Source organism: Narcine bancroftii, chromosome 10 (assembly GCF_036971445.1).
Source record: "Narcine bancroftii isolate sNarBan1 chromosome 10, sNarBan1.hap1, whole genome shotgun sequence".
In the NCBI taxonomy this organism is placed as follows: domain Eukaryota; kingdom Metazoa; phylum Chordata; class Chondrichthyes; order Torpediniformes; family Narcinidae; genus Narcine; species Narcine bancroftii.
The window spans coordinates 50,571,523-50,588,705 of NC_091478.1; the positions used below are offsets into that span (position 1 = coordinate 50,571,523).

At 42.0% G+C, this 17,183-nt stretch overlaps 1 long non-coding RNA gene across 1 annotated transcript; it reads left to right on the top strand.

Moving 5' to 3' along the window:
• The first annotated feature begins 9,595 nt into the window (after positions 1-9,595).
• On the top strand, positions 9,596-16,610 carry LOC138744565 (uncharacterized). Its single transcript, XR_011345627.1, has 3 exons — positions 9,596-12,833; positions 12,950-13,005; positions 13,256-16,610. It is a non-coding gene; the product is annotated as an uncharacterized lncRNA (long non-coding RNA).
• Positions 16,611-17,183: the final 573 nt, after the last annotated feature.

A 17,183-nucleotide genomic window follows, 5' to 3' on the forward strand; every position in this document is an offset into this window, starting at 1 on the left:
GACTGTTCCTTTAAAAGATATTAGTCATCCAGCTTGCAAGGAGACATTTTTAAAAGCAATTTTCGTTGACATAGATCCCCTAAACGGACAAAAACCTAAATTAAAACAGGCATTAGAAAGCGGTCCCGCAGCTATGGCTGTACAGTTGCCTGCTAAGACTTTTGACCAAGTTATTAAGGAAATTAATCAGGAATTAGAGGAGCGAATTACCAGTAATGCGGCATTGGAAAAACAAAAAATGCTCCGAAAATGTGTAGACCGCTGGAGGAAGAGGGGTTGGTTACCCGGGGGCACTGAGATGTTCCTGACAGGTGAGAAAAAATTTTTTTAAAACGTAGTGTCTTAGATAAGCTGGAAGAAACAAAACACAGAAGGGAAAGGAAAAGTGCCTGTTTCCAGTTTCCAGCCACGAAGTGTCCGGGTTTGCTCTCTCCCTCCCTCCTTTCACCCTCCCCCCTCTCTCTTCTCTCCCCCTCTCTCTCTTCTCCCCCCCCCTCCTCTCTCACCCACTCCCCCTCCCAATCCCAATCTGTGGCGGTGCTGCCCTGAAATCCCCAGGTTGGGCAGGGCAGAGAAATACAATTTGGTTTTAATTTTGTGCCCACAATTCCAGCTCCGCATCAAATGGGATCCTGTTTTATCCTCTCTCCCTCCCTCTTTCCCGCACCCCCACCATTGCGGGATCAGGGCAGACATTGTGGGCTGACGTGTAGCTCACTCGAGGTGGGAGGGAAGGAAGGAGTGATAGTTCCCAGTGGTGGGAGACCCAATCTGATCCAGACCAGTGATCACAGGATGAGAACCTTTTAAAACCTTTGAAACAAAAGTGTTAATCTGAAGACTTTTCTCCCAGTGGGGCCAGTGCAAGGCATTTTCTCTCTCTATCTCTTGTGCTCTGTGTATCTGCCTCTCTATCTCTTTCTCTCACTATGCTCTCTCTCTCTCTCTCTCTCTCTCTCTCTCTCTCTCTGGCACCCCAGATGGGACACTGGAGTCACGTCCCTTATATTCAGATATTGAGACACTGGGGTGTGACAAGAACCACGGGAATAGGGACACATCAGACGAGGTACAGGCCCCTTTAATAAAAATAGAAGGGGGAGTAATAGATGTGGAGACCCCTCTGGAGTCCAAGAAAATAGAAAAGGAGTTAGAGATACAGAAATGGAACATGAAAAAGGTTCAGGTTAACATTAAAAACTTAAACAGAGATATTAATGTGCTGGGGCAGATCAGTGAGGATCAAAAAGAATTAATGGTAGGTGTATTGAAGGAAGTGGAAAAGATAACTACAACACTGTCAGGAGAAATTAAAGCTGAAGGAATGGTAATAGGAGTAAAGGACGAAAAGTGTAGTACAGATGAGGAAACGAGATACGATCCACCATGGGAGGAAAGTAAAAGGAAAAGACTCGGGAGGGAGAAAAATAGACATGCCTACTTGGACATAGTTAGAACAAAAGAGAAAGATGTGAAACAACTAAACTATGGCCGAAAAGATTATCTTAGAGATGAACGTGACCAATATACCTTTGACCCTGAGACATTGGAAGCTGATAGGGACAGTGACAGTGACAAAGAAGAGTCAGAACAAGGTGGGATAAATAAATGCATGCCAAGAGTAAAGAAGGAGCAGAAATCCCCAAAATTGAGATATCAATGCCCATTACTGATCACGGGACGGGGAACTCAAAAATATGTACCCTGGTCACGAATGGACTTAGAGAGTTTAATGAAAAAACTACCTCCGTTGAGTAATGGGGCTAGTCCATGGATTTCTTGTTTTGAGCGAGAAACCTGCCAAGAACAATTAGCACTCGCAGATGTCAGAACTATCATGATAAAATTAAAGGCAGAAGGGGCCCTGAAGCAAATAGAGAGAATTGTAAGAAGCAGTAAATTGGGGGATGAAATAGAATTTAACCCACTTCGGAATAAATTTTGGGAAGCACTTAGAGAAACATTTCCTACACCCTATAGTTTGGATGCCTTGGTAACCCTTCAACTAAAGGAAGGAGAGACTGCACACGAGTATTTCACTCGAGCATGGGACTTATGGGAAACAGGGACTGGAGAAAGACCTGACCACAGCCCCTTAGGAAGGGCTCACTTTCGTAATGGGATAATAAACGGACTACCTGCTACGGTTCAAGCAAAATTAAGGGACATTGTGGGATTAGAGACAATGTCAGAGGATTTGTGGAAAAGACACCTGACACATGCAATCAAACGACATCGTCAATCAGAGCATGCTAAGTCAGAAAGTGCGTCCCAGAAGGAGGTGGACAAGACAACCGATAAATTGGTGAGAGCCATAGAAAATATAGGGGTTAAATTAGCGGCCCAACAGATAGTCCCACAGGTCATGGGGCCAGTGATAAATCCGGGACCCCAAGTAAGAAATGGTTGGGAAAGACAGCTAGGTACAATGTATAGAGGGGAACATGCAGTATGCTGGTACTGCCAAAATCCTGGACACTACCAGCGGAACTGTCCGGAGGCTGGGAGAGCAAGGGGAAAAAGATTACCCTCTATTAGAGGCTATCGGGGAAGAGGAGGAAACTTAAGAGGACAAGCAAGGGGTAGGGGTGGACACATTGATGGGCCACAGAGAATCGGGGGGTGGCAGAGTGATCAACAAGTCCAGGCACCTCAGTGTAATGACTATATTGAGGAAGGTGCTGAATTTGATTATTGAAGGTGCCCAGGAGAATCAAAAATCACGCCTCCCTGGGAGCCACCAAAAATTTGGGGGACGGTAAATGGAGAAAAAATTGAATTTATGGTTGACACAGGGGCAGCAGTTACGACAGTGATTAAAAAACCCCCAGGGAGCACATTTTCGGGCAAAACATTATCTACAATAGGATTCTCCGGGATAAGGGAAACACAGCCCTATACAGATAACATCGACATGACATTTGGACGACAAAGGGTTAAAACGCCTGTCCTGGTTGTGCCAAGTTGCCCCATTAATTTATTAGCAAGGGACATTCTTACCAAACTAGGAATAACCATACAATGTTCTGAGAAGGGCCTTCGGTTAACATACCCAGGGGATACAATAAGAAGGGGAGGACAGTTTATAGTAATGACCCCATCTAACGCTTCAGAAGACTCTGTGGAGGTTAGTATTTTCTGGAGTCGGCTACTGTATGATGAACCAGGCCCAGGGCTGATTAAACAGTTTTTTGAGTGGAGGGCCAGTATTCCTCGGTATGGGGATTACCATTATCCACTAGATCCTATGCATGTTACATTAAACTACACCATCCACCCGGACCAGGAATATGAGGAGAGGTGGGACTCTCTAAAAGAAGGGAAGACAGAAACGATACATTTGTCCATTTATCTTTGTAGGTAAGGAGGGAATAGCTGCTATGGTTGTCATGACAGAAGAACAAATGGAGTGGTTCTGCTTAGGAGTAGAAAGTGTGCCTCATGTGACCTTGGGTATTGCCAAAGATCATCACGCTCGACAGCTGGGTCCGATGGTAAAGGAAGCGATAGGGTGTGAATACAGGCAGACAGAAATCCCGGGATATTCCACCCCGGAGGGAGGAAAATTTGTCAGACTGAATATTGAAGCATGGGACCAGGTAGTGAATGAGAAAGTAGAAAGAGACCGAGCCATAGAAGGAGAAAATATTGATCACAGAGACTCAGACAAATATCTTTCTAATCTGAGTCCACATATATGGACAACGGGGCCCTATGATGTGGGAGTAATAAAAGGAGAGGTATTTCTAGAATTGGCCAACCCCGGGCAGAAACCAATATGGAGAAAACAATACCGCTTGTCGCCCAGTCAGGAGGAGGGTATTAAAGGAACGATAGAAGGGTTAATGGAGTCAGGGGTTTTAAGGGCGGCACCTGACAGTATGTGGTACACGCCCATCATGCCTGTTCCCAAACCGGGTAGAAAAGACTGGAGGATGGTACACGACCTCCGGGAGATTAACTTGGCTACCAAGACTATCGGGAGACCAGTCCCAGACCCATATGTAGCACTTAGGGCTCTGAGTCCGGAGCACGAATACTATACTGTCATTGATCTGGCAAACGCATTCTTCTGCTTGAATTTAGCTGAGGAATGGCAAGACTGGTTAACTTTCACTTACCAAGCACATCGGTACACATACACTAGATTACCTCAGGGTTATAAGGACAGTCCAGGACTGTTCAATCAGGCCCTTAGCGAAATCCTAATGAAATTAAAGCTCCCGGAAGATGTTACACTGATTCAGTATGTAGACGACCTACTATTAGCAGGGAAAACGCCACATGGGTGCCTGACAGGGCAGCCAAACAGGTTACTGGTTATCATGAACATATACAGGGGATGATTTTGAGGTCCCATAACAAAAAAAATGAATCTGAAACTAAGGAGACTTGTAGCAGATTGAATGACTACACAGATGAGTTTTGTGGAGGAAGAGTGCTGTACAACTGGCTCCCCGCTAACTGGGATGGTCGGTGTGCTCTAGTAACCCTTAATGCGCCAGTGCTGATTGTCAAAATGCAGGAGGGAGACGAGGATTCCCTAGAATTGCGCCACACAGAGAGTTGGCTGTGGAGAAAAAGGAGGAGTGTTGGACTCTTGGGGCCGGGAGGAAGGAACCCTGATGGGGTATGGATTGATGCCATTGGCCAAGCCCGGAATATTCCGGACGAATTTAAATTAGCCGATGAGATTGCAGCTGGGTTTGAAAGCTTTCCTGTTTTTAGTGCAATTTTTCCCATCACTGTAAATAAGAATGTTAATAGGATCAACCTTATTCACTATAATGTCCAGCGCCTTGCAAATTTGACCAGGGACGTTGTTGAGGCAATACATCAACAACTGTCAGAAACTTCCCTTATGACACTTCAGAATAGGATAGCGATTGATATGGTCCTGGCAGAGAAAGGTGGAGTGTGTGCTATGTTTGGAGATCTATGCTGCACTTCTATCTCTAATAACACAGGGCCAGATGGATCACTCACTAAGGGGTTAACGAAACTTAGGGCATTGGCGAAAGAATTAAAAGCCCAGTCTGGAGTCTCCAATCCTGTTTTATCCTGGTTACAGGGAGTGTTTGGGAGATGGAGCACATTGTTAGGACAACTTTTGCTGGGTTTGTTCATTTCTGTATCAATTTTTATCACTTGTGGCTGTTGTTGTATTCCATGCATTCGAACGCTGGTCACGAGGACCATAGAGACAGCCCTTGCTGACCGTGATGAACTGCCTCCGAAATATCAAGCTGTGCAGGCTGTGGAGCAAGACTATCTCACATTACAGGAGACGGAGAAAGTTGCTGAGATCGATCTGGAGTCTGAAGGGGAATGTGATGGGAAGGAGGGATTGTGAATTAGATTGTTACACATATAATTTTAACCTTGCTTGTAACCCAAATATTATAACATTGATTGTAACACAAACATTATTAATCAGATTGTAGACCATATGTTAACTTGGGTATTTACTAATGTACGGGGGGTTAGCTAGTTTTTTGCTTGGGGGCAAATGGGATGAAACTTGTAAACGGGCAATGGGATCGGGGTGACGGATGGGGGGTGTACGCAAAGGAGGGTTGGGGGAGCCCTCGCCCACCAGCCGAACTACCCTGTGAATAGAACCCGTATAGAGCTTGGCAATAATAGGCGAACTAATGTAACGCGGTGGTAGCATAGTCAGGGCGAGATTGTCCTCTAAAGAGGACAAAGGAGGGATTGTAAGGTAAAACATCATGAGATGGGAATGTGTAGGGAGTTACCCTGTACAGGGCAGTAACAAGAAGGGGAGGTGTCCTTGTACTCCTGTTAGGTAAAACATCATGAGATGGGACCGGAGAAGGAGTCACCCAGTACTAAGGAGTAACAGAATGCATCCTTGTACTTACAAGATAAGAGAGACATTGATGGATTGAGAGGCAGGAAGCTAGCAGGGAAAGGATAGCAACAGTTTTAGTCATTGGACAAGTAATGATATGATGATGTTCTAAGCATGTATCCAAGGGTATAAAAAATCACCATTTTGCTGATAACGGCAGAATGCATTCTCCGACTAACTTGTTAGTCGCAAGTGTTACAATCCGGTAATAAAGAACAAAGAACCCTGATTTCGACTCAGCCTGGTGTTTGTCTCACTCATTCATGAACAAAGCAGACCTAACAATACGAATATGATTAATATTAATAGATGGCATAATGAGATGAAATATTGTTTAATAATGGAAAAAATCATATGTTTCATGTGATAACTACAGTTTTTTATTAATGTGGTTGTTATATTCAGAACATTTACATTTTGATTTACATTGTTTAGATCTTAATATGTATGCTTAATTTTTTTTTCTCTCTTTATGGCTCTCTTTAGGAGAGCTGGCTGAAAGGGGGGGCTCTCCTTTTTCCTCTTTTTCTTTTTTTTACATATATATATAAAATAAATTGTTCATGTTTACTTTATTTTTATATATGTTACTTATTATCTGTATTTTGAACGAATAAATAAAGTTTAAAAAAATATCCATTTACTGTCACCTTCGCCATTGGTCCCTTATATAATGCTTTAATCCAATTAATATATTTCTCTGGTAGGTTGAACCTCTATAATACTTTGAATAAATAATTCCATTCTATCCTGTCAAAGACTTTCTCTGTGTCTAAAGCAATAGCCACTGTTGGCATCTTATTTCCTTGTACTGCATGGATTAAGTTAATGAACTTACAGACATTGTCCGTTGTTCGTCTTTTCTTAATAAATCCAGTTTGATCTAGTTTTACAATTTTTGTTACACAGTCAGCCAATCTGTTTGGTAATAGTTTTGCTATCATCTTATAATCTGAGGTAAGTAGAGATATTGGTCTATACGATGCTGATGTTAGTGGATCTTTCCCCGTCTTTTGTATTACTGTAATTATTGCTGTTTTACATGAATCTGCCAAATTTTGTGTTTCTTCTATCTGGTTCATTACGTCCAGGAGAGGAGGAATTAATAACTTTTTAAATGTTTTATAGAATTCTATTTGGAGTCCATCCTCTCCAGGTGTTTTATTGTTTGGTAGCTTTTTTTAATATATCCTGTATTTCTTCTATTTCAAATAGTTTTATCAATTTGTTTTGCTCCTCTTCTTGGAGTTTCAGTAGTTCAATTTTAGCTAAAAACTTATCTATTTTGTCTTCTTTCCCTTCATTCTTAGTTTGGTATAATTTCTCATAGAATTCCTTGAAGTTTTCATTGATTTCTGTTGGGTTATATGTAATTTGTTTGTCCTTTTTTCTTGATGCCAATACCGTTCTTTGAGCTTGTTCTGTTTTAAGCTGCCAGGCTAGTATTTTATGCATTTTTTCTCATAGCTCATAGTACTTCTGCTTTATTTTCATTATTTTCTTCTCCACCTTATTCATATTTTATTTTTTTGTCTGCCAATTCTCTTCTCTTTGTTGATTCTTCTCTTGTTGCTAGTTCTTTTTCTGTACTTATTATTTCCCTTTCCAGCTGTTCTTTTTCCCAATTGTAGTCCTTTTTCATCTTAGTTACGTAACTTATTATCTGTCCTGTGATGAAGGCTTTCATTGCATCCCATAATATAAATTTGTCTTTCACTGATTCCGTATTTATTTCAAAGTACATTTTAATTTGGCGCTCAATAAATTCTCTAAATTCCTGTCTTTTAAGTAACATGGAGTTTAACCTCCATCTATATGTTCTTGGTGGTATGTCCTCCAATTCTATTGCTAATAACACAGGTGAGTGATCAGATAACAATCTAGCTTTATATCCCATTTTTCTAACTCTTCCTTGGATATGGGCTGACAACAGGAACAGGTCAACCCTTGAATATGTTTTATGTCTACTCAAATAATGTGAGTATTCCTTCTCCTTTGGGTGTTGTCTCCTTCATTTATCCAAAAGTTGCATTTCCTGCATTGATTTAACCATAAATCTGGCTACTTTGTTCTTTTGCTAGTCTTTTGTCCAGTTTTATCCATCTTTGAATCCAAATTAAGGTTAAAGTCCCCTCCTATCAATATATTCCCCTGTGTATCTACAATCTTCAAAAAAATATCTTGCATAAACTTTTGATCCTCTTCATTAGGTGCATATATATTGACCAAATTCCAGAGTTCTGAATATATCTGACACTTTATCATTACATATCTCCCTGCTAGATCTATTATTTCCTCCTCTATTTTGATTGGTACATTTTTATTGATTAATATAGCTACAGATCTGGCTTTTGAATTAGATGATGCTGCCATTACATGTCCTACTCAGTCTTTCCTTAATTCATTGTGTTCCACTTCAGTTAGATGCGTTTCCTGCACGAATGCTATATCTATTTTTTTTCTTTTTTCATTAAGTTTTATAGCCTCTTCCTTTTAATTTGGTTATGTATTCCATTAATATTTATAGTCATACAGTGCAACATGGCCATCTCATACTCTGTTTACATCTCATTTCTGCTTCCTCACCACCACCTTTCCTCTTTTCCACATTTTTCATTTCTTCGTTTTCCTTTCTTGAACTCAATGTATGACAACACTTCTAAAACATAAAATATTTCAACCATTCCCACATCTAAAATTCCCTTAACCCCAAGTGTCCCATCCTCTCTGAGTTTCCCCTTGTCCCTTGCCAGGCAACCACAACTCCCCTCTCCATTTGGACTGCAAACCCGTACAGAAGTGTCAACTGATTTCGCAGTGACTGTTATTCTCTCCCACCCAGCCCCCTCCATAGAAGACTTTTTATCTTCACATTAAAATAAAGCTCCCCCTCTTTTCTTCTCTTTTTCTTTTTTTACCCCCTCCTCTTTTTCCCCCCCTTCTCCCTTACTTCCTTTTTCTTCCCTCCTTTAGTTCTTACTTATACATTATTTTTACATCTTTATATGTAGTTTGTCATCATTCTTCGTTCTTGTTACATCTCTTCATCTCTCTGCCCTGCAGGTGTTCTGCAAATTCTCGTGCTTTCTCTGGATCTGAGAACAGTCTGTTTTGCTCCCCCAGGATAACTATTTTAAGCACCGCTGGATATCTTAACATAAATTTATAGCCTTTTTTCCATAGGATCGATTTTGCTGCGTTAAACTCCTTCCTCTGTTTTAGGCGTTCAAAACTTATGTCTGGGTAGAAAAAAATTTTTTGACCTTTGTACTCCAGTGATCTTTTTGTCTTCTCTAATTTTATTCATTGCCTTCTCCAATATATTTTCTCTTGTTGTGTATCTCAACAATTTTACTAAAACGGATCTTGGTTTTTGTTGCGACTGTGGTTTCGGGGCTAATGTTCTGTGTGCCCTTTCTATTTCCATTCCTTCCTGCATTTCTGGCATTCCCAGGACTTTTGGGATCCACTTTTTTATAAATTCTTTCATATCTTTTCCTTCTTCATCTTCCTTTAGGCCCACTATCTTTATATTGTTTCGCCTACTATAATTTTCCATTATATCCATCTTCTGAGCTAATAACTCTTGTGTTTCTTTAACTTTTTTGTCACTTTCTTCCAATTTTCTTTTTAAGTCGTTCACTTCCATTTCTACTGCTATTACACGTTCTTCCACATTTTCTAATCCTTTCCCTACATCTGTTATGACCAGCTCTATTCTACTCACTTTTTCTTTTGTACTTTTCATTTTTCTTTTCACTTCACTAAATTCTAGTGTCAGCCATTCTTTTAATGCTTTCATTTGTTCTTGACATTTTCTTTTATCTATGTACTGTCCATTTATTTTACCTTCTATTCCTCTGTGCAGAGATTGGCATTCTTCTTCTTCTGTGTCAGCTCTTGGGTTTGTGTCTTCTACTTCTCTTTCTTGTATCTGTGTCTCTTCTAACTTCCTTGTTGAGTTGCTTGCCGCAGTTTGTTGGGTATTTTTTTTCATGGCTTCTTGATGTTGGTCCTTTTCTTCTGGGCTAGTTATCTGTAGGGCCTCCTGCTTCTGTTTTTCTTTCTCATCCCTCCCTTTCCCATTGCTTTCCTTTTTTTCCAGCTGGGAGCCCTGCTGTTGGGCATCTCTCAGCTGTTCATGCTGCGTAAGTTCACTCCACCTGGTCCCCTTTCCCGTCGGTGTTCTCCTTTTCCTTGTTGTGCGCAATTGCGCACCTCTGTTTGACTCAGTGAGCCATTTTTGCAGTCCCGCGGTCAGGTGGTCACGACCCTGCGGGGTCTCCACTAACCTCGGGGAGCAGACTCCTCTGTCCATGGCGGGTGCCTGCTTCTTCGTGTAGGTAAGGTCTTCTCCTTTCTCTTCCGGCGTCTTTCCTTCTTTTTTTTTCCTGTTGTTTTTTGGTTTTTCTTTCTTAGGTGCCATTTTCTTTCTTTTCTCCACACCTTTATCTTTTATTTGTTGTGTTTTGTGTATCTCAGGCTTTGCTTTTCCTTCACTTTTTTTCTTCGTTTCTGGAGAGGGCTGGTATTCTCCTTACAGCCACTACTCCATCACGTGACTCATTCCAAGTAGTCTAAATGTTCTATTGTCCCTGTCTCCACCACCTTTGCTGGCAGCTCATTCCATGCACCCACCCCTCTCTGTGTGATCAACTTACTTCTTGCATCCTCCCGGTACTTAGTCCCAAGTACTTAAAATAATTAGGTTTTTCCAAGAAGTGATAAAAGAGATGATGAAGATGAGGCAGAAGATATGGTGCAAATTGATTTTAGTAAGGCTTCTGACAAGGTTCTACTTGGTAAGCTCATTCAGAAAGGTTTGAGGCATGTGTCCATTGAACCTTGGCTGCTTTGATTCAGAATTGGATTGCCCACAGAAGGCAGAGGGTAGTAGAACCATAGACCCATAGAAAACTAAGCACAGAAACAAACGCCTTCAGCCCTTCTAGTCTGTGCCAAACCATTTCTTTTGCCTAGCCCCACTGACCTGCACACAATCCATTGGCTCCACACCTTTCCCATCCATGTACCTGTCCAAATTCTTCTTAAATGTTAAAACTGAGGCCACATTCACCACCTCAGCTGGCAGCTTGTTCCATACTCCCACCACTATCTGTGTGAAAAGTTCCCCTAAACTTTCAGTCTTAACCCATGTCCTCTGATTTGTATCTCAGTGGAAAGAAAACTATCTACATTTACTCTGTCAACCCCCACTCATAATTTTAAATAGCTCTATCAAATCTTCCCTCATATGGTCCAGAAAATAAAATTCTAACCTGTTTAACATTTCCATATAACTCAGTTCCTGAAATTCAGGCAACATCCTAGTAAATGTTTTCTGCACTCTTTTTATTTTATTGATATTTTTCCTGTAGTTAGGTGACCAGAACTGCACACAATACTCCACATTTGGCCTCACCAATGTCTTGTACAACTTTATCATAACATCCCAACTCCTATATGCAATACTTTGATTTATAAAGGCCAAGATGTCAAAAACTTTCTTTACAATCTACCTGTGACACCACTTTCAGGGAATTATGTATCTATATTCCCAGGTCCCTCTGTTCTCCCGCACTCCTTGGTGTCCTTCCATTCATTCTTTATGTCCTTTCTTGGTTTGTCCTTCCAAAATACAACATATTTAATGCATTATATTCCTCCTGCCAGTTTTCAGCAGATTTTTTCAGCTGGTCCAGATCCTTCTGCAAACTTTGAAATCCTTTTTCACTGTCGACAATGCATCCAACCTTAGTGACAACTGAAAATGCTGATCCAATTTACCACATTATCATCCAGATCATCGATCTAGATACAATACCATACTGTGACCACATTTTGGCAAGTCTGGTTGTACTTCTATCCCAGCCTATATGCAGAGAATGAAGACCACACCACCAGTGGTGAAGACTGCCAAAGTTTGGCCGAAGAAGGTGGAGGAGTGTCTGAAGGACTGCTTTGAATTGGTGGACTGGAACATACTCAAGAACTCAAGTTCTGCAGGCAATTTTTATACTCTGCACAGAATTTAACATGTATAAAGTTCACCAGGCTTTGGTGCTCGAAAGATTACTGCTCAGGAAGGTTCTTGTAGGTTTGCAGAGAGAGCTGTGTTGTTCCAGGATTTCCACAACTTTGAAGAGTGAGAAGTGAGATTGAACTGTGATCCAAAGAACTTTCTTAAATTTACACACAGATTACATACATATGTGCTTAGAATTAGAAGGGGGTTGGGTTAGTTAGTAACCATGAGTTACTTCAATGTCTTGCTGATGAAACTTGCCCCATCAGGGTTCTCCAGATGATAACTTATTTCATTCAGGCTACCACAGAGTTCCTTTCTGTTCCACTTATTCCAAGAGAAACATCAGACAGATAGCACTTCCAGCCATCTGCCACTCTGGAGCTTCTGTTTCAGTTCCAACAAGCTTCTCCTGCCTTGTTACCTTTCTGTGTCACACAGTCAAAGACTCCCTTCTGTCTGTCTCTTTCTATCTGAGAGCATGCCAGCAGCATGTCCTTCTCTCTCTCTCACTTGCAATCCCCCCCCCCTCTTCTCCAGCAAACAACAGGAGTTCCTCTTCTGGTCCATCTGTTGTTTTAGGTAAACAATAACCTCTCAATGACTTCTGAGTGAACATTTTGCAGAGAGGTCAAAAGGCTTGCAAAAAGGTCCAAAAGAGACAACCTGGCTCTGGTTGTTCTTCCAAGACAATAGTTCATTCATTTCATGACATCATTTCAATTAGCACCTACTTGTGAAATGTGCATAGTATTCTCCATAGTTTCTGTAACGTCACTGAATATGGATTCTTCAGTATTTCAAATAAAATCTGTTTTAAAGTGTGTGTATGTAACCTACTCTAATTTTACCAATTTTTATCTCCCAAAAACATTTCCAAATATTCCATCACAGCAGGAATAGAGGGATAAAGGTTCCAATCGAGTTACTGGGGTAGGTAAGGAGGTGTGCTGGCCTTCAACAGCCATGGAATAATGTTGTAGACCTACAATTCTCTGGTCAGACCATCCTTGGGAGAATTGCTTTCAGTTCTGGTTTCTTCATTGCAGGAAGGATGTAGAAGATGCAGAGGAGAAAGACCAGGGTGGACAACATGCATTAGGAAGTAAGGATGGCTTTTCTCTTTGGAACGAAGAAGGAGAGGTAACTTTATTGTTCCAGAGATATTCATGACAGGTGGTCAGGTTCAGCCAATTATTCAGTCAAATTTTATGTAGTTTATTTTCAAATTATTGGCTCATTTGAGAGCAGTCAGGAACTGTGTATGAAGGAAACGATTCCTTAAGACTCTGAATATTAATCACATACTCTCAATTTAATTTATAACACCAAATAATTTTCTCTTTAAACCACAGATTCTAAATATGCAGTGTGGATTTCATGAACAGCTTCTAGAATTGATGGAATTGCACTCTGCTGGAAAATGGAAATGTGCAACTGTTCCTGGGACTGAAGTGTCCAAATGATTTTAGTGTGGCTGTGTTAGTGAAGGGTGTTTCAGGTCAGAGGGGACATGGAGATTCTTATTCTTGAATCCTTTGAGTTTTCTCCTAAACTCACCTTTCCCCATGAGTGCCAGATATGAATCGAGAACTGGATAATCAAGGATTACAATCTAAGGCACTTTCCTCTCCCAGGTCACCATTCCCTCCTTCATTCTTCAATCTCCAGTGAACATTGTCCTGACCTCAGCTTTCCTCACCAGAAAACCCAAAACACCAGCTGTAAACTGAGTGAATTCTTTAAGAATAACTGGAAGTCAATTAATTACATTAGAATCCCCCTTCTCTTCTTTGACTACAAATGCACAACTCCACAGATTAACAATAATTACCTGGGGAAAAAAAATGACAGTCTCTGAGTTGAAGGTTTATGGAAGAGGAGTTAACATTTCCGGTTACTGGCCCCTCTGTGAAGTGTGAGCGGCTCTAAGAAAAGCCTTTGTTTCTTGCCATGAGAAAGAATGGACATCTTCAGCCTCCAAATGCAGAGAGAATGGGGAACAAAAGGGAAACAGAAAAGCTGTGGGTTCTGGAAACTTGAACAGCGAAAAAAATAATTGGAGCAATTTAGTAGGCCAGGCATCAATCACCCTTGGGTAGAAAAAAATAATCTCAACCGTCAACCTTCTGCACAAAAATAGGTATATAAAACAGTACAAAGTCTTTCCACAATCTCAGTGTCATGTTTGAATTCCATTTTGTCTTTTATTTATTCTCTACATAATGCTGTCTCCTTGTTTGAGGGGTTCCCACTGGTCTTATCCCCACAACATCCAAGATATGTATCCGATGCCAGGTTGAGCTGTCCAATCTCGACTAAGTGGGCTGTGGCTGTGCTCCACCACAGGGTTGCTGAACACTTCCTCCATCTGGAGTTTTGAGGTGCTGTGCACTCTGCTGGCGGCACTATCTCCTCCGTCCCTTTCCTGCACACAACCCACCCTCTCCATTCTCTCTGCGCCTCACTGTCTACCTCTCTCTCTGCGCACTTCCCAGTTTGTCGTTTAACAGCTATCTGAGTGAAGCAGCATCATCTCTCGGAGAGGGACAGGACTAGGCAAAGGTGGACGAAGGCAGCATCCCTTCTGCAAAATTTAGCACAATCCCACCACCGGACACATTTTCTCCTCTCCACTTCCCAGCTATGTCTCAGAGGAAGCCTTTTTCATCCCTCCCTCCTCAGCTAATCTTCCACCTTCTTCAGCACTTCCCGCTGTACAAAATGTCGCCCACCCCCACCTCCATCCAATGTTGTTAATGCACCTTCCATACGAGTCGGATTTCTATGTGCACATCGTCCAACCTAATCTCCTACATTCGTTGTACACCTCTTCTTGGGTGAGGCCTAATGCAGATTAAGACACCACTTCATCTAATACCTGTGCTCTGTTGTTCTAAGTTTGATCATCCTGTAGCCAACCATTTTAATTCCCCTGATCATTCCTGCAGCAATATGCCTGTTCTTGACCACATTCATTGTCAGGGTGAGCCGAGATGTAAACCTGAGGAATAACATGTTACACCTCTGCTGCAAAACCTTAAACCTAACAGTATTAACATAATTTTTTCCAAAATGTACTTAACTCCATGTATCTGGTTCCACTGTGTCCATTTCTTTTCTTCTGCAAAAATGATCCTCCCATCATGTTTAATTTTTCTTCCCTCTCACCTTATGGTTTCTCCCTCTTCAAGTCTCTTCTCCAATATCACCTTGTGTCCTATGACATCTGGGCCCCTCCTCCAGCTTCTTGACATGTAATATCACCCTCTTGGCAAAGAATACAGACTTGAAATGTTGAATGACCATCTCTACCTGTGTGATCAGCACCTGCATGCAGTGTGAGTTGGCACCAGGTCCAAGAGTTCAGCAGACGAAAGGTGAGGCAATGCCCTTTAGTAAATAACCTAACTGGTCTGCATTCCTTTTCAATGGGCAGCTTTGGATACATGAAGGAGTTGAGGATCTAGTTCAGAGGAGCCTGTGCATGTACATATACCAATGGAGTGGATAATGAAGGTCCACCAGAAGTTGGGATTGTGGGAGCGTCGATTGTTCACAATAACAGGTATGGTGTGAGGACCTTGGTGCAAATGCATCAACCCCTTACCCCATGCCTTTGCCCTGGCATTCACTTGGTTCTGGCTGCATCAGGTTATCCATGGAAGTAAGATATGAGGGCCACTATGTACTGAGGGCCTACCTGTCCCAGGTGTTACAAAGGACAGCTCCGGCCCTGTTGCCATGCAATGTCCAAGTTGGTTGGGCATTTTCACATTTCCTATCCTTTTGGAGGGGCTTACAGACGAACACCAGCCACAAAGTCCATCATGCAGTGGTCAGTCTGGAACATTCTGCACACACTGCACACACACAGACAGTTCAGGTCATCTTGCAGAACACCTCATTACTAGAACTCACCAACATGCAGCAGGCTGGCAGGGAGAGGAGCCCTCCTGGTCAGATGGAATATTATCCCCAACTTAGGTTGCCCTCGAAACAACCACGAAGGGAGGAGACAGTTGCCCTCTTTGCAGACAGTGGATTTGCTGAGAGTGAGGAAGAAGGATGTGTGTCCTTGTCACAGTTCTTTCCCAGCAGCTGTGGAAGAGAGGACTCTCTGAGTCTTGGGCTCTTCTTGAGGACACATGCAGAGATAGGCATCTAGTGCTAATGTAAGGTTATCAACTCAGTGAAAGACTCTCTTTTTTCTCGTCCTGAGGGCCACGTTGAGACTTGCTGCAGGCAACACAAGAGTTCAGCAAGAAAGGCCAAAATCAAGTCTCATCTTCGTGTTGAAGGCCGTCACAGTCAGAACCACTGATGTTCCCCATCCAAATAATGAACAATAACATCTTACAGGAAGACTCTGGTGATATTTTGTATTATTTATTATTTAAACTTGTATTAGGGCCAAGTGGAGTATTACTCTTTTGAAATAGGCTAATTCTGGGAGACTTCCCATCTCCCTGATGACTACATCTTCACAGATTTCAGGTTTATTGTCAGAGTACATACATGACATCACATACAACCCTAAGATTTTGTTTCTCTGTGGGCCAGACAGAAATACCACTTATTGGTAGTACAGAAAATAAACTGTACAGAATGTACAAATGTAAACGAAGATCTGTAAGCAGATAATGAATGTAAACCAACTGATTGTTCAATACAGAGAGAATAAAAAATATCAATAAAGTGCACAAGTAAAAGTCCTTAAATGAGTCTCTGGTTGAGTTTGTTGAGGAGTCTGATGGTGGAGGGGGAGCAGCTGTTCCTGAATCTGGTGGTGCGAGCCTTGTGGCACCGATACCTCTTCCCTGATGGCAGCAGCGAGAACAGAGTATGTGCTGGGTGGTGTGAATCCTCGATGATTGCTGCTGCTCTCTGACAGCAGCGTTCCCTGTAGGTGTTCTCGATAGTAGGGAGGGTTTTGCCTGCGACGTTCTGTTCTGTGTCCACTACCTTTGACATGGCTTTACACTAAGGGGTATTGGTGCGGTCAGCACACTTTCCACGCATCTGTATAAATCTGCCAGGGGTTTTGGTGTCATACCAAACCTCCGCAAACTCCTGAGGAAGTAGAGGCGCTGATGTGGTTTCTCCAGAAAACCAAGGCAATGCAGGGTAACCTAGCCCTAACCCTTAATCCAGACTCAATCCTATCCAACCACCCCCCAAACAACCCAAATAGAAGCCCCACACAAATCCCAATCCCCACAACAGACTCCCTGGGCCAGAACACCCATGAGGTACCACAGAGACACCTAAACACAGGACCAA